The sequence below is a fragment of the Mustela erminea genome, chromosome Y (genome assembly GCF_009829155.1).
Source record: "Mustela erminea isolate mMusErm1 chromosome Y, mMusErm1.Pri, whole genome shotgun sequence".
NCBI classification, from domain to species: domain Eukaryota; kingdom Metazoa; phylum Chordata; class Mammalia; order Carnivora; family Mustelidae; genus Mustela; species Mustela erminea.
The window spans coordinates 356,432-365,288 of record NC_045636.1 but is presented as its reverse complement, the minus strand read 5'-3'; the positions used below and the strand labels follow the sequence as shown (position 1 = coordinate 365,288).

At 46.0% G+C, this 8,857-nt stretch overlaps 1 pseudogene; it reads right to left on the bottom strand.

The window, feature by feature from the left end:
* Positions 1–2,374: 2,374 nt before the first annotated feature.
* On the bottom strand, positions 2,375–7,742 carry LOC116583934 (annotated as a pseudogene).
* Between the last annotated feature and the right edge of the window lie 1,115 nt (positions 7,743–8,857).

The window sequence follows — 8,857 nt, the reverse complement described above, 5'->3', positions numbered from 1 at the left end:
TTAAGACGGGAAATCATCAAGATTAGAGCTGAGATCAATGAGGTAGAAACCAGAGATATAGTAGAACGTATTAATAAAACTAGAAGCTGGTTTTTTGAAAGAATAAATAAGATCAATAAACCATTGGCCATACTAATCCAAAAGAAAAGAGAGAAAGCCCAAATTCATAAAATTATGAATGAAAAGGGAGAGATTAAAATTAACACCAAGGGAGTAGAAACAATCTTCAGAAGTTATTATCAACAGTTATATGACAATAAGCTTAGCAACCTTGATGAAATGGATGGATTCCTGGAAAATTATATACTCCCAAAATTGAACCAGGAAGAAATTGACAACCTGAATAGACCAATATCTAGTAACGAGATTGAAGCAGTGATCAAAAACCTCCCAAAAAACAAGAGCTCAGGACCTGACAGATTCCCTGGGGAATTCTACCAAACGTTCAAAGAAGAAATAACACCTATTCTCCTGAAGCTGTTTCAAAAAATTGAAGCAGAAGGAAAACATCCAGACACTTTCTATGAATCCAGCATTACCCTGATCCTCAAAACAGGCCAAACCCTAGAAAAAAGAAGAATTTCAGGCCAATATTACTGATGAATATGGATGCTAAGGTTCTCAACAAGATCCTAGAAAACAGGATCCAACAGCACATTAAAAAGATTATCCACCACCATCTGGTGGAATTCATCCCTGGGCTACAAGGATGGTTCAACATTTGCAAATCAATCAGTGTGATACAACAAATTAATATGAGAAGAGAGAAGAACCACATGGTCCTCTCAATTGAAGAAGTCAAACTCTCTCTCTTCATAGATGACATGATTCTTTATATGGAAAACCCCAAAGACTCCACCCCCAAACTACTAGAACTCATACAGCAATTCAGCAGCGTGGCAGGATACAAAGTCAATGTACAGAAATCAGTGGCTTTCTTATACACTAACAATGAAAATACAGAAAGGAAAATTAGAGAATCGGTTCAATTTACTATAACACCAAGAACCATAAGATACCTGGGAATAAACCTAACCAAAGAGGTAAAGGATCTGTACTTGAGGAACTACAGAACACTCATGAAAGAAATTGAAGAAGACACAAAACGATGGAAGACCATTCCATGCTCTTGGATCAGAAGAATAAACATTGTTAAAATGTCTATACTGCCTAGAGCAATCTATACTTTTAATGCCATTACGATCAAAATTCCACTGGTATTCTTCAAAGAGCTGGAGCAAATAATCCAGAAATTTGTATGGAATCAGAAGAGACCCCAAATCGCTAAGAAAATGTTGAAAAACAAAAATAAAGCTGGGGGATCACATTACCTGATTTCAAGCTTTATTACAAAGCTGTGATCACGAAGACAGCATGGTACTGGCATAAAAACCGACACACAAACCAGTGGAACAGAGTAGAGAGCTTAGATATAGACCTTCAACTCTATGGTCAATTAATCTTCGACAAAACAGGAAAAAATATACAGTGGGAAAAAGACAGTCTCGTCAATAAATGGTGCTGGGAAAACTGGACAGCTATTTGTAGCAGAATGAAATTCGACCATTCTCTTTCTCCGTACACAAAGTTAAACTCAAAGTGGATAAAAGACCTCAACGTGAGACAGGAATCCATCGGAATCCTAGAGGAGAACATAGGCAGTAATCTCTTCGATATCAGCTACACCATCTTCTTCAAAATGTTAGGGTCGAGAAGACCTCAACCTAGGTAGGCGCAGAGAAACGACACCAAGGCAGCTCTTTCTGCAACAGCACGGACTTTATTGTTCCAGCATTCTCGGGCTCTGCAACATACCCGAATATCAGGCAGAGGCTGAGAGCCCGTATCCAAGGGAGTATGGGGGTTTTATATCGTTTTTAGACAAAGGATTGATACAAAGCCACAATCACAGTGACCTCTTTACACAGTTACAGTTTCTGGTATGCTCTGCACAGTTTACATTTTTCAGGTAGCCATATCTTGTCATCCGGGTGTACTGGGTGGCTGTGAAACTAGGAAAAAACAGTTCTCTTCTTTGTTAACCACAAGCATAATTCAAGGACATCTCTTAAGCAGGGAATGTGCTCATGATGTGGGGCCTCAGGGGAATGGGGGGGAACACAAGGGGAAGGCCATGCTCCTACTTCTCAAGGTTCAACCCGCAAAGCAGCAGAGCAGTTACAGAAAAGCAAGTTAGCAGAAGCTCCACACAATTTAACTCTTTCAGCTCTGGATCTCTTCATTCCACACTTCTTCTTGTGGGTATCTCTAACCTTAGGGATTGTGAAGATCATCCGAGTGTAATGCTTCATACTGTTGCCTTATTACCATTAACTTGATCTGTCCTATTCTATCTTGCACAAAGCCTATCAACTTATTTAAAATACAGGGTCCTATAGTCAAAAGCAGGAGGAGAATAAGTATGGGTCCCACTAGTATGGATCCAGGCCATGATGCCGTTGACCTTTACAGCTGTTGGCGTGGTCAGCAGGATCAAGTAACGTCCCTTCCGTTGAGGCTCAAGGTTACATACCTGGTGTCGGCAGATGTAGACCCAATCACCTACAGAATAAGAGTGGAGAGTAACAGTACCCGGTTGATAGGCCTCTGTTAAGCCCTTCCAGATATATTTCTCGATGGCCTCCAGAGCCTTAAGACTGGGTATCAGCATGGCAGAGGAAGTAACAGATGTCTCATATCCATGTTCAGTCGTGTGTTTTAAAGGAGGGGGTCCCCGATAGAGGATTTCAAATGGGGTCAGGTTCCTCCTAGAGGGGGAAGGGGCATTACGCGCACGGAAGAGGGCATAAGGAAGGAGCACGGTCCAATCTTTCAAGCCAGTCTTTATAGCTAATTTGGCTAAGGTCTCTTTTATAGTTTTATTCATTCTTTCTACCTGCCCTGAACTCTGGGGTCTATAAGCACAATGCAGTGTCCAATTAAACCCCAAGACCCTGGCCAATCCCTGACTTACCTGGGCCATGAATGCAAGTCCATTATCAGTACCATTACCTTAGGCAGCCCAAATCGGGGAAAGATCTCTTCTAGGATCTTCTTGGCCGCGGCCATGGCTGTCTCCTTCTTAGTGGGGAAGGCCTCGACCCATTCTGAAAAAGTGTCTATAAAAACTAGCAGATACTTATTTCCATATGTTGCTGGTGTTACCTCGGTGAAATCTACTTCCCAGAATATTCCAGGCCGGTTTCCCCGGTCCCTGGTTCCGGGGGAGCCATCTGCTCGTTGCACGTTTGTCACTGTGCAGGCTTCACAGGAGGAAACAATGTCTTGAGCCAGTTCCTTTGCCCTACTTGGAGGTAGGGACGGTAGATTTTGGTCCTTTAATAATTCCAGAAGCACTCTGGTACCTAGATGGGTGAGACAGTGGGTGAAAAGTAAAAATTCATTTACCTTTTCCTTTGGGGTCTCCAGCTTAGTGACTTCTTCCAATGTAGTCAGGATTTTTGCTACCGGGGGGTCACGCAGGGCGGCCTCTCTTGCTTCTTTGTCTGCGCGACGGTTGCCCTGGGCAACTGGGTCTTCACCTTTTTGATGTCCAGGGCAGTGTATAGCCTCAAGGAGGTGGATAGCCTCAAGGACATCTATAATCTCCCGTTTATTCTTGATTTCTTTCCCTGCGGAGGTGAGAAGCCCCCGCTGCCGGTAGATGGCACCATGTACATGAGCAGTGGCAAAGGCATAGCTGCTGTCTCTGTAGATATTAGCCCGCTGGCCCGTCGCCAGGCGCAAGGCTTGTGTTAGAGCAATAAGTTCTGCATTCTGAGCAGAAGTTCCAGGAGTTAAGGGTGCTGACCAAACCACATTTCGAGGCCCAAGCACCGCCGCCCCTTCCCGTCGCTCCCCTTGTTGTAGGAAGCTGCTCCAGTCCGTGAACAAAGTTACATCAGCATGGGGCCGGGGTTGGTCCTTGAGGTCTGGCCTCGCGCCTGTTTCTTCATCCAGGATATCCTGGCAGGAATGGATTACTGGGTCATCCGTCTCCTCTGGCAGCAGGGTGGCGGGATTAAGGAGCACAGGATTGCCAAAAGAGATGCGGTCTTTGTCTAACAGAGGCACTGATAGTGGGTTATGCGAGCATTGGAGAGCCAGCGGTATGGGGGTTGCCAGATCACACTTTCCAAAGTGTGAGGGGCAATAAGAGTGATTTTCTGTCCCAAAGTCAATTTGTCAGCATCCCTGACAAGTAAAGCTGCGGCAGCTATGACTTTCAGGTATCTTGGCCATCCGACAGCAACAGGATACAAACTTTTGGATAGATAGGTTACGGGGCGCTTCCAGGGGCCCAAGGATTGGGTCAGTACTCCTCTTGTCACCCCGTTCCTTTCTTCCAAGTACAGGGTGAAGAGTTTTTCTACATCTGGTAAGGCCAAGGCCGGGGCTGAAAGTAGTGCCCGCTTTATCCCATCAAAAGCCTCTTGTTGTTGCTTCCCCCATTCATAGGGGTCCTCATTTTTGGTGAGGGGATAAAGCAAGGCAGCTAAGGAAGCGTAGCCAGGTAGCCATCAGCAACAGAAGCCTGTCGTCCCTAGGAACTCCCTTAGTTGCCTTCTAGTCTGAGGAGGCGGTATTTGAGTAACAGTCTTTTTCCTTGCGTCCGTGAGCCACCGTTTTACTTCCTTGATCTTGTAGCCTAGAAACATCACTTCTAACCGGCAGAGTTGAGCCTTTTAGGCAGAGGCTCGATATCCCAGGGTAGCCAGAGCCCTTAACAGGGCCTTAGTCCCATGGAGACATTCCTGTTGTGTCTCAGCAGCCAGTAGGAGGTCATCCACATACTGCAAAAGAGTCAAAGTGGGATGTGTCTCCTTGAAGGATTTCAAGTCCTTATGCAAGGCTTCATCAAACAGGGTGGGAGAATTTCTAAAACCCTGTGGAAGCCGCGTCCAGGTGAGTTGACCCGAAATTCCAGCGTTAGGATCGGTCCACTCAAAATCAAAAATGTGCTGGCTGTCAGGATGCAGCCACAAACAGAAGAAGGCATCTTTTAAGTCTAGCACCGTGTACCAGACTCGGTAGGGACTTAACATGCTGAGGAGATTATATGGGTTTGGCACTGTAGGGTGTATTATCTCCACCCGAGCATTCACTTCCCGTAGGTCTTGGACAGGGCGATAGTCATTAGTTCCAGGTTTCTTTACAGGGAGTAAGGGAGTGTTCCAGGCTGACTGGCAGGGCACTAAGACTCCTTATTGAAAGAGCTTAGTGATGTGAGGGCGGATGCCCTCTCGAGCTGCCTTACTCATTGGGTATTGTTTAACCGGATAGGGGTGGCGGAAGTCTTTAGTGCCACCAGTACAGGGGGTTGGGCAGTTGCTAAGCCCGATCCCGCATTTTCAGCCCAAGCCTCAGGGAAGTCCTGTAGCCATCCTTCCAGATCCGGGAGGTGGTCAGTAGAGTTGGGCCCTTCAAACAGCTTGTACTCATATTCTAGGGTGACGGTCAGGGTAATGACTACAGGTGGAGTTAGTGGAGGGGAAAGACCCTTATCCGAACGGCGTAGGCCCACAATGGGGTTAAGAAAATCTATCAAAGGCCCGGAATCAGTGAAGGTAATCCTGTCTCACAATTTGGTTAGCAAGTCTTTCCCCAACAGGGTACAGGGCGGTCAGGGAGCACCAAAAAGGAGTGGTGCATCCTTCTGTTCCCTAAATCCATCGTTCACTTGGTGGTCCAGGGACTGCTCCCTTTTGCCCCCCTGACTAGGGCCGTTTGGATGAGAGAGGCCCTAGGGCCTGCTTCAAGACTGAATAAACAGCTCCAGTATCGACCTCAAAATCCATAGGAGTCCCCTCCACTAGAAAATTTACCCTGAGCTCAGGGAGGGGTTCTGAGCCCCGTCTCCCTTAATCATTATCTTCAAGTGCCAGGAGGTTGGTAATGCGGGGTTGTGGCTTGTTCTTCTTTCTAGGACATTCCTTAGCCCAGTGTCCACGCTCTTTACAGTAGGCACACTGGTCTGAGGCCAAGTTTGGGCGTCGCCTAGGAGAGTGGCCCAGGTTCCCTATCTTTCCTGAAGTCTTAGTATCTGATTTTCTACTAGTTTTTACCATTGTGGCCAGGATCTTAGTCAACTCTTTGTTCCTTCTTTTATCCCTCTCTTTTTCCTTTCCTTTTATTAAAAATTTTGTTAGCTTCTCTGACCAAATCTCTAATAGTTAATTCTTGTAATCCCTCCAGCCTCTGCAGCTTCCTTCTTATGTCTACTGCAGATTGCCCATGAAAGCCATGGCTATTGATGCCTGCTGTTTCTTTGACTGAGGGTCAAAGGGAGTATACCTCGTAGGCATCAAGAAGCCTTTCTAGAAATAGAGAGGGGCTTTCAGTAGGGCCGTGGATCATACCTCTTACCTTAGCCAAATTAGTGGGCTTTCGACCCGTTGCCCTGAGACCCGCCGCTAGAATCTGGTGATAGATTTCGAGGTGTCTCCTACCTTCAGGCAGATTAGGATCCCAGTAAGGGCGCGTCAGAGGTGAATATTCATCAATCAGATTAGGAAGCTGGGTAGGTTGCCCGCCGGGGCCAGGCACATTCTTTCGGGCATTCAGAAGGACATTCTTCTTCTCCTCAGAGGTGAGGAGGACTGAGAGCAGCTGTTGACAGTCGTCCCATGTAGGCTGATGGGAGTTCATTAGAGAGGTAATTAGATCAGTTAAGCGGGCAGGGTCCTCAGAGAAAGGAGGATTTTTGCAGAGATCCTGCCACACCAAGATGTAGGGCTCCTGGTCTGGTTGTCCCTCGGGTCGGGGCCGGTAGATGACGTTCTTAACCTGCAAAATCAGGGAGAGATGGAAAGACCCCTCGGGTGGCCAGTTGACCTCAAAAGATTGCCATTCAGTGGCACAGTGAGTCTTCCATTTAGCTTTCTTTACAGAGAGAGAGAGATTATGAGCTCTAGCCCGAAACTCTGACCAATGGGCTAGGGTTAGAGACAGGGGAGTTGATGTGTTCTGTCCCATCTCGAAGTACAGGAAGATTCCTGCAGTCACCAAACCTAGAAAAAAACAGGACGCAAGCACTTGTCCCCACTGGGACTGTAGGAGAGATGAAAAAATAAAATAGTGACCTATGATAGTGTTTTTTGGGATATAACAGATGTAGATGCTCTGGATCTACCCGATAGGAGGCCACCAGGCGTCCCTGGCCCTCCTTCACCTCTGGGGCGTCCCCCAAGTTCGCAATGGGTGTCTCCCAGACACATCTGTCAGACACTGAAGGTTGCCCAGATATCACCAGAAATCACGAGAAAACAATCAGACTAGCATGTGCACATGAATATAGGTACTGAAAGAGGAATAGGTGCCATATACTTACCCAAAGAGCGAGTTGGGGCCGTCCCGTTGACTGGGTCAAATCTCGGTGGAACCACCAAATGTTAGAGTCGAGAAGACCTCAACCTAGGGAGGCGCAGAGGAACGACACCAAGGCAGCTCTTTCAGCAGCAGCATGGACTTTATTGTTCCAGCATTCTGGGGCTCTGCAACATACCCGAAGATCAGGCAGAGGCTGAGAGCCCTGATCCAAGAGAGTATGGGGTTTTTATATCGTTTTTGGACAAAGGCTTGGTACAAAGCCACAATCACAGTGACCTCTTTACACAGTTACAGTTCCTGGTAAGCTCTGCACAGTTTACATTTTTCAGGTAGCCATATCTTATCGTCTGGGTGTAGCTGGGCGGCTGTGAAACTAGGACAAAACAGTTCTCTTCTTTGTTAACCACAAACATAATTCAAGGACATCTCTTAAGCAGGGAACGTGTTCATGATGTGGGGCCTCAGGGGAATGGGGGGGAACACAAGGGGAAGGCCATGCTCCTACTTCTCAAGGTTTAACCCACAAAGCAGCAGAGCAGTTACAGAAAAGCAAGTTAGCAGAAGCTCCACACAATTTAACTCTTTCAGCTCTGGATTTCTTCAAAGATATGTCTCCAAAGGCAAAGGAAACAAAAGCAAAAATAAACTTTTGGGACTTCATCAAAATCAAAAACTTCTGCACAGCAAAGGAAACAGTCAACAAAACAAAGAGGCAACCCCCGGAATGGGAGAAGATATTTGCAAATGACAGGACAGACAAAAGGTTGATATCCAGGATCTATAATGAACTCCTCAAACTCAACAGACACAAAACAGGCAAACATATCAAAAAATGGGCAGAAGATATGAACAGACACTTCTCCAATCAAGACATACAAATGGCTATCAGACACATGAAAAAATGTTCATCATGTTTTGCCCTCAGAGAGACTCAAATTAAAACCACATTGAGATATCACCTTACACCAGTTGGGATGGCCAAAATTAGCAAGACAGGAAACAACATGTGTGGGAGAGGATGTGGAGAAAGGGAAACCCTCTTACACTCTTGGTGGGAATGCAAGTTGGTGCAGCCTCTTGCCTCTTGTGTGGAGATTCCTCAAGAAATTAAAAATAGAGTTTCCCTATGACCCTGCAATTGCACTCCTGGGTATTTACCCTAAGGATACAGATGTCGTGAAAAGAAGGGCCATCTGTACCCCAATGTTTATAGCAGCAATGGCCACGGTCGCCAAACTATGGAAAGAACCAAGATGCCCTTCAACGGATGAATGGATAAGGAAGATGTGGTCTATATACACTATGGAGTATTATGCCTCCATCAGAAAGGATGAATACCCAACTTTTGTAGCAACATGGACAGGACTGGAACAGATTATGCTGAGTGAAATAAGTCAAGCAGAGAGAGTCAATTATCATATGGTTTCACTTATTTGTGGAGCATAACAAATATCATGGAGTCAAGGGGTGTTAGAGAGGAGAAGGGAGTTGGAGTAAATTGGAAGGAGAGGTGAACCATGAGAGACTA